General features: G+C 34.3%; 1 long non-coding RNA gene across 1 annotated transcript in view; it reads right to left on the reverse strand.

Moving 5' to 3' along the window:
- Positions 1 to 512: 512 nt before the first annotated feature.
- Positions 513 to 22,800, reverse strand: part of LOC145268410 (uncharacterized) — a 36,092-nt gene continuing 13,804 nt past the window's right edge. Inside the window, exon 2 of the long non-coding RNA XR_013864894.1 lies at positions 513 to 1,559. This is a non-coding gene — a long non-coding RNA (uncharacterized LOC145268410). The remainder of the gene's footprint in view (positions 1,560 to 22,800) is intronic.

Here is a 22,800-nt window from a genome sequence, read left to right on the forward strand (position 1 = left end):
ACTTACTAATTCCGCAGACCATTGGACACATTGGCTGTGTACATTCAACAACTTCATGAGGTCAATTGACTGTCCACCAACTAGCAAACTAGACCTTCTTACTAATTACATCTTCCATCCAGTGCACAAATTAATAAAAAATTGTGACTCATATGAATCAGCCATCGCTAAACTCCAGGCTCTTTTCGTAAAGCCCTCTAACATTGTTCATTCTAGACATCTTTTGCCAACCTCTGGGCAGGAGCCTGGTGAAACAATTGATGATTTTTTTGCAGAAGCTAGATTTGCTTACTGTGGATTGTTGCTTTGAGGCAGTAACGACCAAAAAACATTGTGACCAAGCAGTTTGTGATGCCCTCATAATAGGCATTTGCTCTATTACACTTCTACGACGACTCTTAGAAAGGAAACTCAATTTGAAAGATGTGTAGGGGACTAGGATATATAAATACCCCAATCCCGTTACAAAAGAATAATGGAACGAATGGGAATTGAAGGAAACAAAGACTCAATTAATGGATAAGATAAACGTCGTTTATTTGCTGTTGAAAGAAATGAACATTTTAGTTATAACATGTCCGCGCGTATGTAACCAATGTCCGTTGCAGGACTGGTGTTGTAGCAAGAAAAGGAAATGTGTTTTCATCTCAAGTTTGGGTCACTATTGTTTGTTCGCGCGTGGGAATTGAAGTGAGTGTTGTAGTGGAAATGAGAATCCAGCGTGTAGGCAAGGAAGAGGATATTAGAGTTGTCATCAGTTAGTAGTCAGCTACGCGAAGGTGTTCTTAGTGACCAGTAATAGATGGAGAGAGAAAGAGGGAGAATGTATACATAGTCATTAGCTCGTGCCCCATACATAGTAGGAAGTGGGCGTGAGGTGCGCGTGTGCGCGCGCCGAAATGGCGGCGGCTTGTTAGCCCAATCTCTCTCATTGAGAGTTGGTCCTAAAGAGAGGATTAGAAACAGCTTGTCTCCATGTTTTATACTCGCTTCTGGAGTGTCTTTTGCGCATGTATATTTCCTTAGAAAGCGGAAGTGACGTCGTCCATGTGTGTGTTCGTGTTCGCGTGTGTGAGTACATGTGTATATGTAAGCGTGTGTGTATATATACGTGAATGTTAGTGTATGTACGCGAACGTGAATATGTGTACATGTGTGGACGTGGGCGCGTATGTTTGTGTGCGCGTATGTATATGACAGCTTGAAATATGAATGTGTGTTTTGTGTGAGACTTGAAAAAGGCTCATACAGATGCTTCTGACATAGCTCATTCTTTAGACACAGCCTAGAAACAAGCCGAATCTTATATCCACCTCATACTATGCGGCGCCAATGCTGAACCATCAATGACTTGTGATGCTTCTTGTACCTCCGAAAATGTTTCGACTGCAGCAGGGAAAAAAATGTTTCTTCTGCGGTAATCGATGACATCCACGTGATGCGGTCTGTGGAAGTTGCAGCAAGAGGGAACATTTCCAACGAGTCTGCTGATCAAATCGCTCTCCTAAGAAGATGAATCATCAATTGCATCAGTTGTAACCGCTGCATCACCTGATTGTCTGTGAAAAGTCAAAATTAAACTTTTAGTGAAAGGAATAATCCTGGAGGATACTGGTAGTTCAGAAAGCTATATATCATCGGACATCATTCGTAAGTACAACTGGCCAACACAAATTTCTTGCAGGAAGATATCAATGGCATCCACAGCCTTATCAAGCAGTACATTAGGTCAATACTATGCGACATTAGCATACAAAGGGTTTACCTACCCACATTTCAAACTTTCAGTTCTTTCTTCTCTTTGCTCAGACATCTTACTTAGCCATGACTTTCTCAAACTACACCCAAAAGTAGAAATACCCTTTGGGAGGGGGGGGTCACAAAGATCCCTTCTCTGTATGCACCGTAATGGCGTCCTATCTTGTTTCTCCACCACTATTCAAACATTTATCACCGTTTTTACTGCTCTGGACTTGCAGAATGCGTATCATCAAATACTAATATAAGAAGAAAAGAAATTCACAGCTTTCGAATCCTGTGGAAATCTATATCAATTCTGCCATATTCCATTTGACATAACAAACGGTGTATAATGTTCCCAACAATCGATAGACAATCTACTAAAATGCAAGAAGGTTGCAAACACTTTCACGTATGTTGATAACATCACGATATGTGGCCGTAATATGATGGAGTATGATGAAAACCTTAATCATTTCTTAAATGTTGCCAGAAACTATGGCATAATTTTCAATGAGAACAAGAGCCTTATGCGAACTGACAGAGTCACCCTCTTAGGGTATAAAGTGTCATTTAGAGTTGTAAAACCAGATCCTGAACACTTCTGTGCTACCTACACCACAAGATGCCAAATTACAAAAGCAAGTTGTCAGAATGTTTTCATATAATGCTCAATAGATTCCTCGTTTCTCAGATAAAATTTGATGGCTAGCACAGAACCAAGTGTTCCTTTTACTTGAATCTTGCTTAGCAGATTTCACCAATCTCAAAGAACTCTAACACGCTTTACTTACGATAATTGATCCCAACATACCCCTTACTGTAGAAAGCGACACTTTGGATGTTGCTGTGGCTGCCATTCTCAATTAGAACGGCCACCCAGTTGCTATCTTTTTCTGATCTCTTTCAGTCAGTGAGCAACATTACTCTTTGGTCGAAAAAGAAGCGCATGTTAGCATTGAAGCAGTGCGTAAATGGCATCACTACCTTATTGGTTCGGCCTTTAAACTCATTACAGACCAATGCTCCACAGCTTCCATGTGTGACCTGAAACACTTATGCAAAATAAAGAATGAGAAAGTAGAAGGTTGGAGAATTGAACCATCAGCCCTTAAATTTGATGTAATATACCATCCAGGGAAAGATAATGCAGCTGCAGACACACTTTCTCAAACACCTTACTCCCTGACTAATTCGACCAATCACGACCTACACGTTTTATTTTGTCATCCAGGCATCACACAAATGTCTCATTTTGTATGTCTGTGTAACCTCCCTTACTCCATCGAGGATGTTCAATGAACTACTGGGAACTGTTCCATCTGTGCAAAATTAAAACCGCGATTTTTTCATCTCGCTAATTTTTAGCTTGTCAAAGTGACACAACCATTTGAATGCCTAATAGTCTAATAGTCAAAATAAATATCTATTAACAATTATTGACAAATATTAACGTTTGCCTTTTCAAGATATGTCCTCACAAACAGTTATAAATTGTTTCTGTCAACTATTTTCGCTATTTGGCATGCTTTCCTTTATTCACTCTAGCAGAGTTCCATCATTCCTTTTAACAAAATAGGTTTTTTGTATATAAAGAGAATAGCACTGAGCCGCAAAACTACCTATAACCCAGAGAGAAATGGTCAGGCAGAACGACTAAATGCCATGTTATGGGAAACAATATTGCTGGCATTGAAATCGCAAAGATTGTCAATTTCTCATTGGGAATCAGTTTTGCATGATGCCTTGCATTCCATTTGTTTGTTATTGTGTACTGCCACTAATGCTACAACTCTCAAGCCAATATTCTAGTATAATCGGTAATCAACATTTGGTACCTCTCTTCCAAGTTAGCTTTTGAATACAGATCCAGTCCTGATGAACTGTAGCATACGGTTATCTATGAACCCTTTGTCGATGAAGTTAGTTGCTAGAATGCAACCCTCTAACTAGATTTCCAACTGGGAGGAAACAGTGTCGCTATGTCAACATGCCCCAAAACCACAAAATGAAGCACCTAATACTAATGACTCTCTTATCTCATCGGAGACTCCATCTCTACAACCAGACGTCTCATTTGAATTGAGTGTATCTGAAGAACCTTGTGAAACCTCACAGGCTGATACAATGCTTGATAAGAACCTATCGGAACATCCTTAGACAACAACGTGTCTATCCCTATCATCTAAGAAACAGTTGTTTGAACTAGAACCTTTGTAAATCATTTTATAACCTCTCCCTGAACTCTTTCTACTCAGAATGAATGTCATATTAGCATTGTTACTTTGTATAAAATCTTAGCAATTTTTCATTCTTCTCTTTCAGCATGTATACCTCTGATGCTTTTCCTCCAAACTTTGTAACATAAATATCAAACCAAATTCAGCTTGGATGTGCACGTGCTGCTTGCGACTCATTCTGTAACTCTACTACTGCTGAAATGAGGTTACATTTGGTTCAACATAGCCCAAGCAATAAAAGAACACAATTATCTAGGAACTGAAAAATCATACACTACAAATACTAACTCTTTGTTCTTCCTGGTTATCTTTCCATCTATTATATAAAAGCGAAAATGTGTGTGTGTTTGTATGTGTGCATTTTTTATGTATGTGAGCCAAAGGCTTTTTGGGGGGGGTCACTGTTTCTTAGAACTTTTAATATACTCCTTAGATTATAATATCTCCAGTTTACGAAACGAGGTCATCTCTATCTTTTATTTCAGTGACTTTTGTGTTACAAAATTCGCGCTGTGATTTCATTTCTCTATGGCGTAATGTTTGACCTAGAAAACATGTTGACGTTCGTTTAACCACCTGCTTTTTTAAACAATTAATTTTTAAAATTCTCACTTCTCTGCCCTCGTAGAGTCGTGGTAAGTTATCAGGCTTTCTTTTCCGACTTTGCCTCAAGGCTTCGGGTTTGAGCCTACCTCCTACCAAAACTTTTTTTTTCTTTTACACCTATAAAGACCCGGGCAACCCCGCTAGTTATAATGAAACACTCTAACAACAATTTTTAAAACTGCTAACCTCAATCTTGATATATCTTTTATATACCACAACGACTAAGTACTGTCTAAATATAAACCATAAAGAATGCATGACATTATCTATAATATAAATCTCACCTGACTGTTTATATGTATGTATGTATGTATGTTTGTATGTCTGGCAAAAACTTTCAACAAAGGCGACGGATTTTCACGAGATTGGTATCATTTTGAAGCCGGCCTTTCGGATGACAAATATCGAAAATTGGCCAAAAACATTAATTCCTTCACCCTCAACTGGGCACTTTTCTACAGGGAAGGGTCGCTTTTTTCGCCAATATTTTCGAAAGTCATTGACTCTTTTCAATTGTCCAGCCTAAATTTAACCTACGACACTTCCAGTTTGGCGATGGCCACAACAGCTAATGTGTTACATGTTTTTTCACTTTCTTTTCCTCCTTTGTGGTATGGGTTCGAGCCTTCCTGTCTACTACCACTTTTTATTTTGCGCTCACAATTTTCCTTTTTTCTTTTTTTTTTTGCTCAACCAACATCCTTACACACACCTCCACTTTCTTTTCCATGTTCGCGTCACGGGTTCAAGCTTGCCTGCCTACTACAATGCCGGGCACCCAGGCTGGTCTATTATATAAATCTCACCTATCTGTTTAAATATATGTGTGTATGTATGTATGTTTGTATGTCTGCTAAAAGCTTTCGATAGAGGTGACAGGTTTTCACAACATTAGTATTGTTTTGAAGCTTGATCCTTCGGATGCCAAATATTGAAAAATTGGCTAAAAACATTATTTCCTTCACCCTCACTGGGCACTTTTCTACAAGGAAGGGGTCGCTTTTTTTGCCGATATTTTCAAAAGTCATCCCCTCTTTTTGATTGACTAGCTTTAATTTAAACCTTTATGACTTCTGGTTTGGCGATGAATGGAACGGCAAAGACATCACATTTTTTTTTTATGTTATTTTCTCCTTTGTGGTACAGGTTCAAGCCTGTCTGCCTACTACCACTTTTTTGCTCAACACACACTTGTAAACACCCGCGCAATGCCAGGCACCCAGGCTAGTATGACATAAACGTTTAAATCAACTCCAAATAATACCTCTACTCCAAGTAACTATGTAATATATCAATATATATATATATACGTCTATATATATATATATTTGCGTATGTATACATGCATATGTTAATGCCTCAATATCCGTGGGCATTACTATTTGTAAATAAATAATTAATATAACTTTCAGTAAAGCAATATAAGTGTTAGTTTTTATCAATACTGTAGCAAATAACTCTTCAACTGATTTTCTTCAGTCATCCTCAGGCAGTTTTTGATTACTGTTTCGTTTAGAATCTGGATGCATTTGTATGCTTCGGTTCAAGGCCAAGAGGTCACTCGAGGATAAGGGTTAAAGAGTGTACAGTAGAAATTGGACAATATAGTAACCGTTAGTAATGGAAATTCCGGTAAATTTGTGAACTTATATGGAACGGCTCATCAAAAACTTGTTTACGTTAGACTCAAAGACAACCATATTGTAGTCAACTCGAAAGCAGGAAAACGGAAGACAATTCCAAAGGCGTGCAATTCTAAGAAAGAAGCTTTGTTCATGGAATCTAGGTTTAGGTACAGATAAAGAGTGGGGGTAATTATTGATAGTGTTTTCTGCTAGACGGGTGTTTCTTGTGAAAGTTTGGTGAGGGGGAACAATAGATTGGAGCTCAGTCGAGTACTTGCCATGAAAATAACAATAAAGCAGAGACAAACTCGCAACATCTCTTCTGTGAGAAAGAGGTTGCAGGGAAGAGAAAAGGACATCCCCTATGAGGCTATGAAGTCTATTTTGAACTCTATCAAGGCAGGATAAGTACTTTCTAGCAGTTCCTGTCCAGATATGGCAACAATATTCCATCCTTGGACGTACCTGGCTCTTATATAGATAGAGAATTACATCAGCAGTGAGATATCTACTGGACCGATAGAAGGATCCCACCATTTTTCCAGCAGCCTTGGCAACGGATTTAATGTATGTGTTCCATTTAAGATTATGAGTTAATAATTGAGAAGACATTTCCAGCTATACCATAGCTGGAGATCTTGTGAAGTAAACCTTTATACCATACTCTATCAAAGGCCTTTGATATATCAAGAGCAATTGAAATAGTGAAGCGTCTCATGTGGAAAAAAAAAATGTTTTTACGTCTTAAGAATGTGGCTAAAATAAATGTACAATGGTTTAAAAGTGTAATCTAAAAAATGGCGTGGAATTTACAGTTTTTGTTTTTTATTTATAAATTTTAATTACAATATATATATATGTTATATGTTACATATGTAACTACATATATATATGTTATATGTTACATATGTAACTACATGTGTGCACATGCACACACGCACACACACACACACACACACTGGCGCACACACACACATATATATTTATTAATGTTTATTTTTCAAATATTTTTAATTTCAACGCATACCATTTTCATTTAACAGGTTGGGACTGTTATGATAAAACTGAATCACCGTTAATATCAAGTAGAGCTCAATGCATCTAAGGATGACTGAGGAAAATCAGTTGAAAGTACTTGCAAAAAAAAAAAAAGTGATGGACGAAAATGACTACGAAACTTTCTACACAAATTCAACCAAGGCAAAAGAATGACCATTCGAAAAATAGAAAAATTACAAAAAAGATCATTAAGCAAAAACACTCCATGCTATTTAATAATATCTGTCTGAATGAAAATATGCTGCCTAAATACACAATATGCAAACACACACACACACACACACACACACACACACACACACACACACACACACACACACACACACACACACATATATATACACACCAAGTTATAGGTATTCAAAAGAGAAAACTCATGAATTAAACGAGATTATTAAGAGTGCTTAATAAAAGAAGAGTAAGGAACGTTGCAAGCCTGTCGTTGTTTTATCCTTATTTCCATGGGAAGTGCTCGTCTGAGCTCCAATCTCTCGTCCGCCCTCGCCAATCTTTCACAAAAAACACCCGTCTAGCTAGAACCAGTCAGTAATTTTCCCCATTCCTTCTCTGTGCCTAAATCAAAACATAGATTCCATGAACAAAGCTTCTTTCTTAGAAGTGCACGCCTGTGGAACTCTCTTCCGTTTGCCTCTTTCCCACCTGACTACAACTTGGATGTCTTCAAGTCCAACATAAACAAATTCCTGATAAACTGCCCCTTTAAGTAAGACACTTTATCAAATTTCCATTACTAACGATTACTACGATATTATCCTATTGACTACTGTACACACAATAACCCTTATCCCCAAGTGGCTTCCGGGCCTTGATAAGTGGTGACCCCCCCCCCAAAAAAAAAGGAAAATGGAAAAAAAAAGATATACAAGACGCCTTTAATAAGTTTCAAGACTTTTTCCATACTTTCGACACTTTTATTGATAGTACACATGAAACTCTAGTCCCCCTTTCAAAGTAATCTCCTCTGGCTGCAATGCACTTGTACTGTTCCAACAACTTCTGGAAAGCTCCACGGAAGTCCTCTTGTGTGAGTGTGTCAATGACCCTTGTCACAGCCTCTTTCATCTCCTCAATTGTCTTATAACGACGGCCCCTAAGGTTTTCCTTGAGCTTAGGGAATAACAAAAAGTCACTGGAAGCAAAGTCTGAACTATAGAGAGAGTAAGGAACTGTCTTAATACCCATCTTAGTCAAATAGTCTGTGCCAACAATGGGGTTGTAAACTGGTGCATTGTTTTGACCCGATTTGAAGAGTGCTGTCCTCTTCCAACAGAATTTCTTCCTGAACACCATTAAAACCTCAACAGAATATTCCTTGCTGATTATCTGCCCAATGGGAACCTAGTGCATGCTCGTGATGTTAAAAAAAATGGATCATCATAAGTTTCTGGGCGGATTTGCTCTTTTTGACCTTCTTGATGCATGGGAGAGCCAGCATGCTTCCACTGGGAACTCTGTCTCTTGGTCTCTGGGTCATAGCAGTAGATCCAGCTTTAATCTCAGGCCGCCAGAGAATCAAGAACTGCAGAATCTGAATTGATCAGCTTGACCATCTTCCTGTTGTCATGACAACGTCTTTCTATCCGGTCTTCTCTGAGCATCCTTGGGACAAACTTTGTTCAAATCTACCGCATTTTCAGTTACTCCCAAATAATTGTGTGTACATTCCCACAATGACATCAAATTGTGCACTTATTATTGTCTCTATAGACATGACAGTCCTTATCCATGAAATTCTTTATTTGGCCAATCGACTTACTTACTCCTTCCACAGTTCTCATCATCCCTCATTCCCAGCCTTGATTGAATCTCTTATGCCACTCAAAAACTGATGCTCGATTCATGCAAGATGGTCCAAAAGCAGTTTGAAACATTCCATATGTTTCTGCAGCATTTTTTTTTCAAGTTTAAAAGAATATTATTCCACATAATTCTTCAATAATTCTCCCCACGTCCAGATTGCATTTTTGGAAGTCACCAGCTGTGACAATCAGGCTTTAGAAGAGTGTATTCCAATTTCTTCTGTAGCTGTTCATTTGAACCTGAAATCATAAAAATTGGTCAGTCATCTCATAAGATGTATAGCAATAACATACTGAATTTTCAAGTGTCTACAACAATTTTAAATGCCTGTACAAAAAAGTCTGGAAACTTATTGAAGGCATGTCATGTATGTGTGTGTGTATGTATGTGTATATATATATATATATATATATATATATATATATATATATATATATATATATATATATATATATATATTAGTTAGGTCATGTCATATGCTACTGGTACCATATAACCCAGTACTACCTGCCTCATGGTTGGGTCACCGGCGACTAAACTGGTTCCCCCACCAGACTTGTTTGATGAGGAGGGCGGCTAGTCTCCCTGAAGGATTGAAAACAAGACCTTTCAAAGGGCGAATGAACCATTTTTCGGGGTCAACGGCCAACTAGCACCGTGTGTGTTTATGTGTATGTATGTGTGTGTTAGGGTGAAGAGGGCTCCCTTAAGCCGTGGTGAAGGCAACCTTTCTAAGAGAAGCAAATCTCTGATTTAAAAAAACCATAAAGTGGGAAACCAGTACCCGCATTAAGCTAGTCTGCAGTTTAACTTGCTGCTGGCTATCTTGCTCTTGCTTGTTGTTGGATATCAACATTTTGAACCGAGAGAGAGAGACTTAGCTGTCATACAAAGCTAACACTCTGTAACATCATCTGTGTATAGATACTCCCTCAGGCATTTGTCTATAAAAATGGTCCTGTGGCGATGGAAGTCATTTTTGGGTTCATGGACTTTAAGTGTTTGAGGGAGTGGCACTCGTCTGACAAGACGTTGCAATCATCATATATATATATATATATATATATATATATATATATATATATATATATACTAGCAGTTCAGCCCGACTTTGCTCAGGCCCTATGTACTGTTCATAACTTTATATGCATATGTATATATTAAAAAGTGTACATATGTATGGTAATGCCTTTCTATATAATAGGCTTCCTTAACTACCATAGAGAAAAGTTGCTAGAGACTGCAGACGTTAATTTTTTTTTTTACTTTGACCCTAATTTTGACCCCTTAGCATTTATTGTTTTGGGCTCAAATCAAATTAAGATGTCTTACCCATATCCAAGTAACCTACATCTAAAATTTTAAGTGTTTGGACCCAAAACTGGCAGAGGAGTTTGGTATAATCTGGAAAGGTCAACTCTTTCAACTCTGACCTCTTGCCAGCCAAATTTTCGCCCAAAAACTGATTAAAAAGATTGCTGCATGTCTGAATACCTTTTATGTAAAATTTCAAATGTTTAGACCCAAAATTGGCTTAATAGTTTGCTAGAGACCGCAAAGGTCAAATCTGTTGAACTTTGACCCCTTGGAAGACACATTTTCAGCAAAAAAAAAAAAAAACGATTAAAAAGCTTGCCCTATGTCTGAATACCTTTTATGTAAAATTTCAAATGTTTAGACCCAAAATTGGCTTAATAGTTTGCTAGACACCGCAAAGGTCAAATCTGCTGAACTTTGACCCCTTGGAAGACACATTTTCAGCAAAAAAAAAAAAAAACGATTAAAAAGCTTGCCCTATGTCTGAGTACCTTTTATATAAAATTTCAAATGTTTAGACCAAAAATTGGCTGAGTTATTTGTTAGAGACCTCAGAGATCAAATCTTTTTAAACTTTGACGCCAATTTTGACACCTTAATATTTATTGTATTGGGCTCAAATTAAATTCTTAAGTTAGATCCATGTCTAAGTAACCTATATCTAAAATTTCAAATATTTAGTCCCAAAATTGGCGGAAGAGTTTGGTAGTTTTCAAAGGTCAAATCGTTGAACTTTGACCCCTTAACAGCCAAATTTTTGGCTGAAAACCGATTAAAAAGATTTTCCCAAATCTCAATACCTCATATATCAAATTTCGAGTTTGTAGACCAAAAATTGACAGAGTTATTTGGTAGGGAAATGTACACACACACACACACACACACACACACACACACACACACACACACACACACACACACACACACACATTTTCACTTTTATAGATCTATATCTATATATATCTATAAAAGTGAAAGTGTCTGTCTGTGTATCTGTGTGTGTGTGTGTACATTTCCCTACGCAATAACTCTGTCAATTTTAAGTCTACAGACTCGAAATTTGATATACAGGGTCCTGAGATTTGGAAAAATCGATGTGATCGGTTTTTGGCCAGAAATTTGGCGACTAAGGTTCAACGATTTGACCTTTGAGAACCCTACCAAAGTCCTCCGATAATTTTGGGTCTACACACTTGTAATTTTAGATATAGGTTCATTGGACATGGATCTAACTTAATAACTTAATTTGAGCCCAAAACAATAAATGGTAAGGGGTTATAATAGAGGTCAAAGTTAAAAAAATTGACCACTTTTTTTTTTTTTGCTCAACATATATCTCCAAATACCCGGGCAATGCCGGGCACCCATGCCAGTATATATATATATATATATATATATATATATATATATATATATATATATATATATATATGTATATAATGATGTTATAGATCCTGGCCAAAGTCAACTTATCTTGCTGGTGGATTCTCACAAATTAAATTATTATCAAAATAAGCAAAGCTCTGTTTCCCAGTGCTGGTTTGAAAAGACCTGATGGTAAAAACTGGAGGTTAGCTAAGGTGTTACTGACAAATTACTGACGGATAAATAATTGCAGCAAACTACCATTTCCGGGAAAGTTATTTAAGCAAAGAAAAGAAAAAGAAAAAAAAATAGCATATGATTATTAGGAGAAGGAAAAAAAGAAGCTAAAATGGAGAGAAGTCGTTGAGGTAGATATGGTAATCACAGTTAGAGAGGGGGAGCAATAATGACTCAATAGGAATGAAGGTTTTTAGACGATCATGGAGTCTCCTTGTTATTGCCAAAGAAATCCATGTCACTTTGAAATGCAAGCGTCGAGACTTGCAGCCAGAAATTGCCAACTCAACTTCGCCCAGACGGACTTATTAAAATCAAAATATTAAATTGAAGACAGAGACTCTAGCCATCCAAAATGTATTTCTTAAACCATAAAGAATTATAACTACACATTTTAATTTTTTTGTATAAAGACTACTATTGGAATATTTAACTGAATTTTTATTTTTATAAGGAAAAATACCAAATGACATGTTAATGATTTTTTATTTTTGCCTTTTTCATATTTTGAAACTGATTTAGTTTTTCACAGATATCAAACCAAACCTTTCCAACGAGAAGTGTTTTCAGATGAATGGTGATCTTTGGTGAGAGAAGAACCTACTAGGAACAACCAGCGGGCAGACAACCAATCTCAGAGACGTCCTGGAGAGCAAAAGTATTGTGTTGCAACACAGATTTAGGATCTGCACTTTTTGTGCACCTCAGAGCGAAATTTGATGGTATATGTGTGTATCCAGTGTCCAGTGAATGCACAAATACATTCAAAGGGGCTGAGACTAGATAATGTTACATTTGTGATCCTGCAATTAGGGATTGCATTTAATTGTAATCTGAGTTCTTGGGAGGTATGGGTTACACACACACACACACACACACACACATACACGTATATATGTATGACATAATTGACACACATCAGTTCTTGATAGATCACTGAAGTTAAGATATGTTGAGCCTGTTCAGTACTTGATGGACAGGCACTGTATGTAGGAAAATGTCAACACCTCACTACAAAAGATGCAAACACTTAACATCTTCACCTCCCCTAACAGGGATATATATGTGACTGGGAACCGCTTGTGAATTTCATACTCCCATAGACCTCCTCCTTTGAATGAGGCAAGTTAATTCCACTTAGGGTTAGTGCCATTTCAATATATATATATATATATATATATATATATATATATATATATATATATATATATATATATAAATATAAATCAGTGGTCAACAACAAATTTGTTGCCTGCATTTTTTTCAACTGATTTAGGACGAATCTAATGTGCTGAATCCAAAAATTACATTGGTTTTGTTCAATCAGATCAAGTTTTTGAGCTATAGCCACATGTAAATTTTTACATTTTTGCTCACATATATACATGTGTGGAGCATTTTATAAGAAGTCAGTAGGAGGTAAAGTGCCATGTTTTGATTAGAAATGATTATTTTAATGACCAGATGTATTCAGGTTTGATAGCTCTGGGTGATTATGTCAAATAGGGAGCAGTTTGAAGTCATAAGACCTTGACATCTTGCTCAGCATACATAAAGGAGGAGTGGCCTGTGTCAGAGAAATTAGTGCCGTGCAAAGAAAGGAACATAATCGACGACTCTCTCGTGGACAGAGATAGAATACTCTTCCCACTGCTGCACATCAAGCTCGGCTTAATCAAGCAATTCATTAAGGGTCTGGACAAGGATGGGATTGCTTCACTTACTTGTGCTAGACTTTTTCAGGGTTGACCATAGAGAAGTTGAATGCTGGCATCTTTGATGGTCCTCAGATCCGGCAGCTCATCAGAGATCCAGAGTTTGAAAACTGAATTAATTATCATATCTTTTTATCTACGTATATATATCTATAGCTCATCTTATCTTTTTTATGATAAAAATCAAGGATAAAACACAATCGCAAGTACTCTTCGGATTTTTTTTGATTTATGTAATTGTGCACAAATTCTTATCTTCTTTCCTTTTTAAATTAATGAGTTCTTATTCTTTTGATGAGTGGAAAAGATTGAAAAATTGATATGATAATTATATGATTGTTTCTGCACTACGAAACAGGTGCTGTCAAGAATTTAACATTTTGACATGCTAAAAGAAATAAACAGTAAGATGAACAACATCTTGCAATTTGCAATACAAACACACACACACACACACACACACACACACACACACACACACACACACACACACACACACACACACACACATATATATTTCTTTATTTTACTTCAGTCAAAGTTCTAAAAAATCAAGGGGCTTCTTCCTGCTTAATCTCAATATTTACTGATACATAAATATTCAAATATTCCATTACAGTTCTCAAACGTTGTTTTAGTAAAGAAGTTAGAAATGTTAATTTTCCTCTTCCTTATTGACCAGGTAATTATATTATAGCATATCTTTCCTTTGGTCTTTTAGTTTTACTGGATTCCAAAACGAGAATTCATCTAGTCTGGTGGGGTGTATTGTAACTATAGGCAACATCACAATGGATGTGCACTAATCCTTGTACAAGCCAGTGTAGGCGGGACCATCGTTATAGATGGCCTGTCAGCTGAAAAATGACGTCATCGCCATAGGTCCTAGCAAGCAAGATAAGTGGAACACAGACTGTCAATAATGAGCAGACATTTTTTACAGAAAGCGTTAGAAAACTTCAAAATTGGATTAAAAAAGATAAACATGATACTTTGTACTGAAACTCATCCAATATTAATAATAAAAATATTAATAATAAAAAACGAATTGAAAGGGAGAAAAGTTGTTAAAAAGTTTAAAAAGAAAAGGAATACGATTTGATTCGTATGAAACTGAAGTTTATTCAATAGAAATAAATAAAAATGAACAATAAATATTTTTTGAATAAAAAAAAACAATATTTTAAAAATCAAAACTGAAAAACAAATTAGTTTAACTGAAATATGAACAATAAATTAGTTTAACTGAAAAACGAACAATAAATTAGTTTAACTGAATAACGAACAATAAATTAGTTTAACTGAATAACGAACAATTAGTTTAACTGAATAACAAACAATAAGTTAAAAATTAAATTCAAACAAATGTTAGTATAAACAAAGTTACTAAGGCAGAAATATTTCAAATATTGAATATTAAAACTTTTCAAAAATCTGTTGTAGAATTTAATTAAAAGTTTAAATTTTTCTTTTTCTAATATTTTTTTTACTAATATTGTCATTCTCTTTGCGACAAAAATTGTTTATAAGGGAATTCGATGAACTCCATATCAGCATTTTTTCAATTTGCTGAATAGTGTGATCCTCATCACAGGAGTCAACATGAAATAATCGATTTTAATCATCCAAAATATTTAAAGTTATGTACATGGCTAATTTTCTCTGATGAATCGAATGTAAAAAAGAATTGCATTTTGTAAGTTTGTTTATAACTATATAATTATATAAGACAAAATTATTAGTTATATCATTTGGGTATAGCAGAGAACCTCTGTTAATATCCTGAAAGTAGCTGTTTAATTCAGCTATTTCTTCAACAGCCTCTCTCCCGAATATTAAATTTTTGCAGCTATTGCATTTCAGTTTTTTGAAAACTGCATGACAGCAATAACCTGCTAAGTATAATATAATAGGAAGTACTTCCTTGCATTGATTAACATCATCTTCTGTTACATCTATGTTAAATTTATAAACATGTAACTCTTGCTCCCTTGTCATTTCATTCCAGTTAGTTTCTTTTAAATTTTTCAATTCAATAGTTTGATTATTAATTGGTAAGCTCAATTTTAAAACTGACAACATTCCGAGTTTTTTTTTTCACATTCATACACCTGACGTATCGATATATTATACTGATCTCCACTAAGTTGTCGATACTGGCCAAACCTTGCCTCAAGGTTATCTGTCTGAAACTTTCCTGGTAATATATACACCATGGTCAGTACATTTATACAATATTTAGTCAATTCTAAAATTATGTAAGTAGTATGGTGCAAAGCAGTATATGTTTCCTTTGTTAACTTACCAGTTCTTCCAGGAATGCTATTCCAAGTTTCTAACCAGTCACGGAACACTTTTAGGAAATTATAATTATCACTATTTAATGTAAGTGGATTAGCATATTTATTACGAAGTCGACAACCTTTATATGGTGTTTTCACATTCAGTATTGTCCACCAAATATAAAATATTTGATTAATTTGGCAAGCATTCCTGTTTTCCTAAGATTAGCAAACCTTGAATAGTATATTCGTTGAAAATTTGTAAAACCAAGTTAACATTTTGCCTTTCAAAAGTAGTCGGAGAAAGAACTTTTGAAGTCAACTTATAGCAATATTTCACAAGTGATTGAGATTCTAGGGCATAAAGTTTATGAAAACTAGAAAATGGAGCACTTTAGATGTTATCTAATTCATGATTTCCATTATAACAAAACTTTGGGAACATCATGCATTTACGTTAATCTTTTTGGCCAAGCCAATTGTTTCTAATGCATTTTAATATATGCACTCGAATAAGAAGAAAAGAGGGCTAGACGTTTTAACTGGATGGGGATATATGATTGAAAGCTTTGATGGGCTACAAAAGAAAGACATAGCTTTTTTTATTTATTGCATTATTATCTGTTATAACAGATAATACCTTAAACCCTATATCTTCTAAGCCAATTATTACACGTTTAATTATGTCAAATAAGTTCTCAGCTAGAAGACATTTAGTTGGCATAACATGCACAACATCCTTATATTGTGAGAATACACTGCTAAGCATAAAAACAAATGCACTTGTGACAGGTTCATTACTGTTGTTAGCTAAGCCAACAATATTACCATCTTTATAATCAAGATAAGGTTTGAGATGTATTTCATCAACAAGTAAAGATACTGTGATGTTATTCTGCATTAGTAACTTGAACTTACTTTTAATATACATAAGAAAATTGTTATCATGTTGTTCAATGACAGGATTCATAGAAGTTGATAAGGTTAATCTTCGAATAGTTGAATAGCATGGTAAAATTACATTTTTAGTGTCTCTTAATAGTCTGTACCCTCTAGGAGAGCAGTTATATAATAAGGAAAAAATACCATCATTTCACTCGAATAATTAACCTTATTCATTGTCATTATGTTAATTTGTTCGTATATGAACTTAATGGCATTAAAATATTTAAATGATTCATCTTGCACTAATAGCAAAAATGATAAGATTAATTTTAATAAAGAACTTATATTAGAAGTTTTCATTTCCTGTTCTTCGATGTCCATTTTTTTCATGTTTTCCATCAAAATCTGCAGAGTATTTTCCTCTGTTACATGTTTAGGAATTCTATACTCTCTTATAGCACTCATTTCCACATCACTACAGGTCAAGTCCGGTTCAATCACCATAGACATTTTTATTTTTGGGCATGGGCATCTCTTTATATGGCATATAATGATGGTATTGTCTTGCCTAATAGAAGTCCAATAATTTTTATCTATAAACGTTAATTTTTTTCTAAATCATCAATATTATGGAAAATTTTACGTTTCCGTAACTCTAACTCGTCAGCAACACTTTCACATAATGCACGCTTAAGAGCAGAATTTTCTAAACGCATTTTCTTTGCGTTAGGAGACTCTCTAAAAGTGGTTGATGACGATAAATAGGAGGGAGTGTTTGGTAATATTTGAGGAATAGCACCATCCTTAAGATAGGGATTATTTTTTAATTTAACACTAATTGTCTTTCCAGTCCTTTCATCAAATGCTGATGCCTCTCGCTGTAGGTCTTCAGGTCGAAAATGAAGTTCACATACCTAAAGAAATAATTTAAAAAAAAATTGTACCATGTTTGACTTAATACAGAAAAAAGAAACAAAATTACATGACAAAAAACGATAAAATAAAAAAATAAGGTAAATGTGCAGAATTAGTCCACCGTCGAAAAATCCTTTTAAATTACCACTTTTATAGGTTTTCGGGGGTGCTGAAAACGAAAATAACGTTTAAAATTACGGCAAAATAGTAGTTTCCAAGATATAAAGAGATGTTAGTTAAAAAAATGGGGGGGGGGGGATAATTTAACCTAAAACAACCACCCACTTTATGGCCAATTTTTTTTTTTTTACATGGACAACGAGCAATTTTTTTTAAAATTACATTTTCGCCTCAAACAAAGCGAAGTGCCTCTTTCATGTAGGAATGAACACAACTAAACATAAAATGAGCACCTACAGTTGACCCCTTCTCCCTGACAAAAATTCTGTTTACACTTTTTGAAAGGGGGCGCTCATTTTACATTAAACTGTGTTCATTGTACGTTGACTCCCAACCCCCAACATAAAGGTGGCCATACTCATTTTTCTTCGCTTTTATTTTTTAAAATAAAGCGCCCTAAAAAAAAATGATGGCCATAAAGTGGGTGCTCATTTTACGTTAAATTTTTAAAGAAAAGTGATCCCCCCTTTTTATAGAGCTAACATTTCTTCATATCTTGGAAACTACTGGTTTGCCGTAATTTTAAACGTTATTTTCGTTTACAGCACTACTAGTAGTATCAGAATTTTGGGGGAATTTTTGACAACCCAACATAAAACTACGAATAACATATACAAAACTCGTAATTTCTCTGCTTAAAGTGGGTTGTTTATTTTCTTTATGAAATATACTTCCAAAATAAACTATTAAAATTGTTTAAAAAATAATAGAAATATTATTTTTTTATTGCCGGCATTTTGTAAAAACTTTTTTTAAATAAAAAATAATATTTCTATTATTTTTTTAAGCAATTTTAATAGTTTATTTTGGAAGTATATTCTCCAAAATGCTGACACCTACAGGGCCACGACATTTACCACAAATAATTATTAATAAGCTTTTGGGATAACAAAAACGGTCATAAACTAAAAAAAAAGTTTAATCTATTTCACGCTGATATAAATATTGCACAGTAAAATAGTTGAACTAAAAAGATAAATGATTTTTTCATTTAGAATTATTTAAACAAGGAATTCCATTTTTTCGATATCGCTTTTATTAAATTGTTAGGTGAAAGTACATAATATTTTCACCATACTCCCCATTTTAAATAAGTTTCTAAATAATAATTTATTATTTCAGCACATAACTTAAATTACATATAAAATTCATTTTTTATATACATACTTTCATTTTTATTTTAAAATACGTTCTAAAAAATAAATAAATAAAAATAAAAAAAGGCGTAAAATCCTGTCTTTTTATTGCATTAATCCACTGGTAAATTATTTCCTTTTTTTTGGGAAATGAAAACACGGTAACTTTTGGTTCATTTTCGTAGTTATCACGGCATTTTGGAACTATACATCTCGACAGCATGTTTAAATTTATTTAACCCTCCAAAACTTTAAACCAACTTCCGGTTTAGTCATGAGACACGTGACCAAATTTCAACAGACCGATGTTTATGACGTCACCAGACTAAATTATAGTCGTCGCTAGGCCATCATATTACGGTAGCCACGGTGTAGGGCAGCCATACTATGGCGATCTTATTTGGGCTTAGAATGTGATTTTGAATATTTAGTCAGGGTTTACTTATGGGGGGGGGGACAACCTCATCCCAAGTTGTCCTGATGAACGTCGGTACAGAGAAGCCTTACAGACGAGAAGTAGGAATTCAAGTTCTCTCCTATAGGCATTCAAGTTCTCTCTCTCTCTATATATATATCGTCATGAGTTCCAAAATTACTTACACACACACACACACACACACACACACACACACACACACACACACGTGTATATAGTCATCCACATATAGTACTGTTTCTCTGTATCACAGTTCATCAGAGAGGCTAGACAAGTAACTATCTCAAGTCAGGTTTAAAGTTCTATACATATATTGAGTACTTTTGAAGAAATATCAGTTTTAGTAGTTCATCTTATCAATATATCTTAACTTAATCAATATATATATATATATATATATACATATATATATATATATATATATATATATATATATATATATATATATATAAGAGCAAACAGTTAATAAAACATGTTAAAAAACACTTTGAAAAAGAGTTTAAAACATATTTAATCTGAAAAGGAAACACTAGATAAGTGAATAGTCCTTAATCTGCAGAGTTTTGAAGAAATACTTTCATTCTCATCAGAGGGTAGGAATTAGCAAAATGCGGGATCGGATTTTGCATACAAAAATTTTGATGAAACAACAAGTAAGTCAAAGATCTTACTTGAAACCAAAAAAAGTGAAGCAGAGGGAATATGGTGAAGAAAAAGGTGATTATACGTGAATGGATAGTCTGGTGAAAGATAAAAATCCAATGAGGGTAAAATCCAAAAATATAACTTCAAGGAAGTTTATTGAATTTCCATTTGCACAAGTAAAATCCAAGAAAATCTCGTAATTGGAAGAAGATAGTCCAAAATAATCAAAAGGCCGAAATCCATGGAATAATTCACAAATATGTACAAGGGAAAAGGGGAGAAATTTCAATAATATTAATAAAAGAAAAATAAGATATGCTTTTATCACTGCTGCCGAGACATAAATATAAATAAGAAAGATCAGGGAAGAAGAAGGGGAAAAAATATTAAATGGTGATAGAATTGAATATAAAAAAGAAAAACAAATGTCAAAATGACCCAGACAGGAAATGTTAAAAGGTGCGAAAAAATTTTTATAGGGCAAAATAATATAGGTCAACTGAAATGTACAGATTATTACTTAAGAAAATGTCAGCAAGAGTTGTTAAAAGACCCTAAATGGAAAATAAATAAATAACTTAACTAATAAATAAAGAATAAACAATAAATAAATAAATAAAATATAAAATAAACAAAATAAAAATTAATTAAGGGAGGAGGATGGCCGGTATCTGCAAATCCAGGAAAAAGCAAAAAAGTAAGTAAGTAAATGCATATAGTAAAATATAAGTAAATATACATATAAGATATGAAAGTGTGGGTAGATTGATATATTAGATAGATAGGAATATTTAAAGACTGAAACAGAAATTGCAGATAAAAAACCGGCCAAACAAAGAACAAATAAAGAAATAAAATAAAGGATTATTAAATTATAAAGTATTAAGAAATTATGTAGGAAAAACGATAAAGTTAAAGAAAAAATTATATATCTATCTAAAAGGTAAAAGTAATAACTATGTAATTTCAAAATTGCCATAATTAAATTTGGACTTATGTTTACAGAAAGAGATCAGTTCATTTTTAGAATTTATTATATTGTTACGTTGAGGGGAAGTAATTATAGTTATAGCTTCAGTTGTGCAGAGGCGACAAGACTTAGAGCCTGAAATATAAGACTTAACTTTTTTTTATGATGGTCCATTTGATTGAGAAGGGGGTATTATTAAAGTTAAGTTTTTTAATTAAACCACACACACCCAAAAACACCCGGGCAACACCAGGTACCCACCGATTTTTTAAATTTTAATATCGAAACAGGCGTATTTAAGCCATTTTTCACATGGGGGGGGTATTTTTCAGATTTTTTAAAGAAGTTTTAATGTTTGTTTTTCTGTTTTTGTTTTTGTTTTTCCGATTTTTATATTTACCATCGTTCGTTTGTTGTTTTTTTCGATTTTTTTAAATTTTAACTTTTAAAAATATTTACTTCGCTTATTCTTATGTTTTGATTACCCCCACCACTGCCCGGATACCCCCCCCACCCCCCGCTTTATTTTTCAGATCAGTTTTAATGTTCGTTTTTCTGTTTTCTTTTTTTGTTTTTTACTTCGCTTATTCTTATGTTTTGATTAACACTCCACCCCACCCCGCCTGACCACACCCACCTCCAAACACTCGGGCAACGCCGCGTACCCCCCCCCCCGCTAGTATATATATGTATTATATATATATATATATATATATATATATATATATATATATATATATAATAGAAAAATCTTATTGAAAATTAATTCAAATTTTCAAAAGAATATTAAAAACCTGTAAAGAAATTATACAAAATTTTTAATTATCTGACAAAAAGTACAGATAAGCTGGAAAGATCTTATTCAACGGAGTTTCAAAAAATGCAATTCTTCTCATCAGAGGAAAGAGGTTTGCAAATTATGCAATAAAATTTGCAGATTAATGCATTAAAAGAAACTACAAAGATGAATTGAATCATATTTACATATGAGGAAAATATTGACAACACAAAAATATATATTGGTGCATATAAATTTATTTATCAATTCGACAAGTAAGATACATCGAAAGAAAAGGGGGTTATAAAAGCTTTTTACACCTAGACATTTTGAGGCCTAATGTTTTTCATCAGAAGAGGAGAGAGGGGTCTAGGTAACAAACAAGGAAATGCAACATTTAACAGTGGGCACTTTAGGGATGAAAGATATCTTGCGCAGAGGGTAGACAGTAGAGTAGGGAGATAGCTGGGGACTTGTTGAGATGATGGTGGGACTGCATTTAAACCAGAATGGGATTTTAACACATTGGAAATTAGAGGCAAGGTACGCATGTAGGGAGTTTGCCATGATACACTAGGGAATATAATTAGGGTTAAATGAATGTGAAATATAAAGAACTCATTCAAACACTACTGTGCTTGAATATATGGTTAAGTGGCAGTTTTAGTCATTTAGAACTGCTTTGAAGCTTCACCGCTCACTCATTTTTCGACCAAATTTCAAACAATTATTACAGTTTATAGATTACCTTCTCAGCTATATTGTGAAAAAAAATTTCCAATTTTCGTTCAGTAAAACAAAAGTTACGATTAATTTACTGGTGTTCAGAATCGTTAAAAAACTTCAAG

The sequence above is a fragment of the Euprymna scolopes genome, chromosome 43 (genome assembly GCF_053919585.1).
Source record: "Euprymna scolopes isolate OS-2025 chromosome 43, ASM5391958v1, whole genome shotgun sequence".
NCBI classification, from domain to species: Eukaryota; Metazoa; Mollusca; class Cephalopoda; order Sepiida; family Sepiolidae; genus Euprymna; species Euprymna scolopes.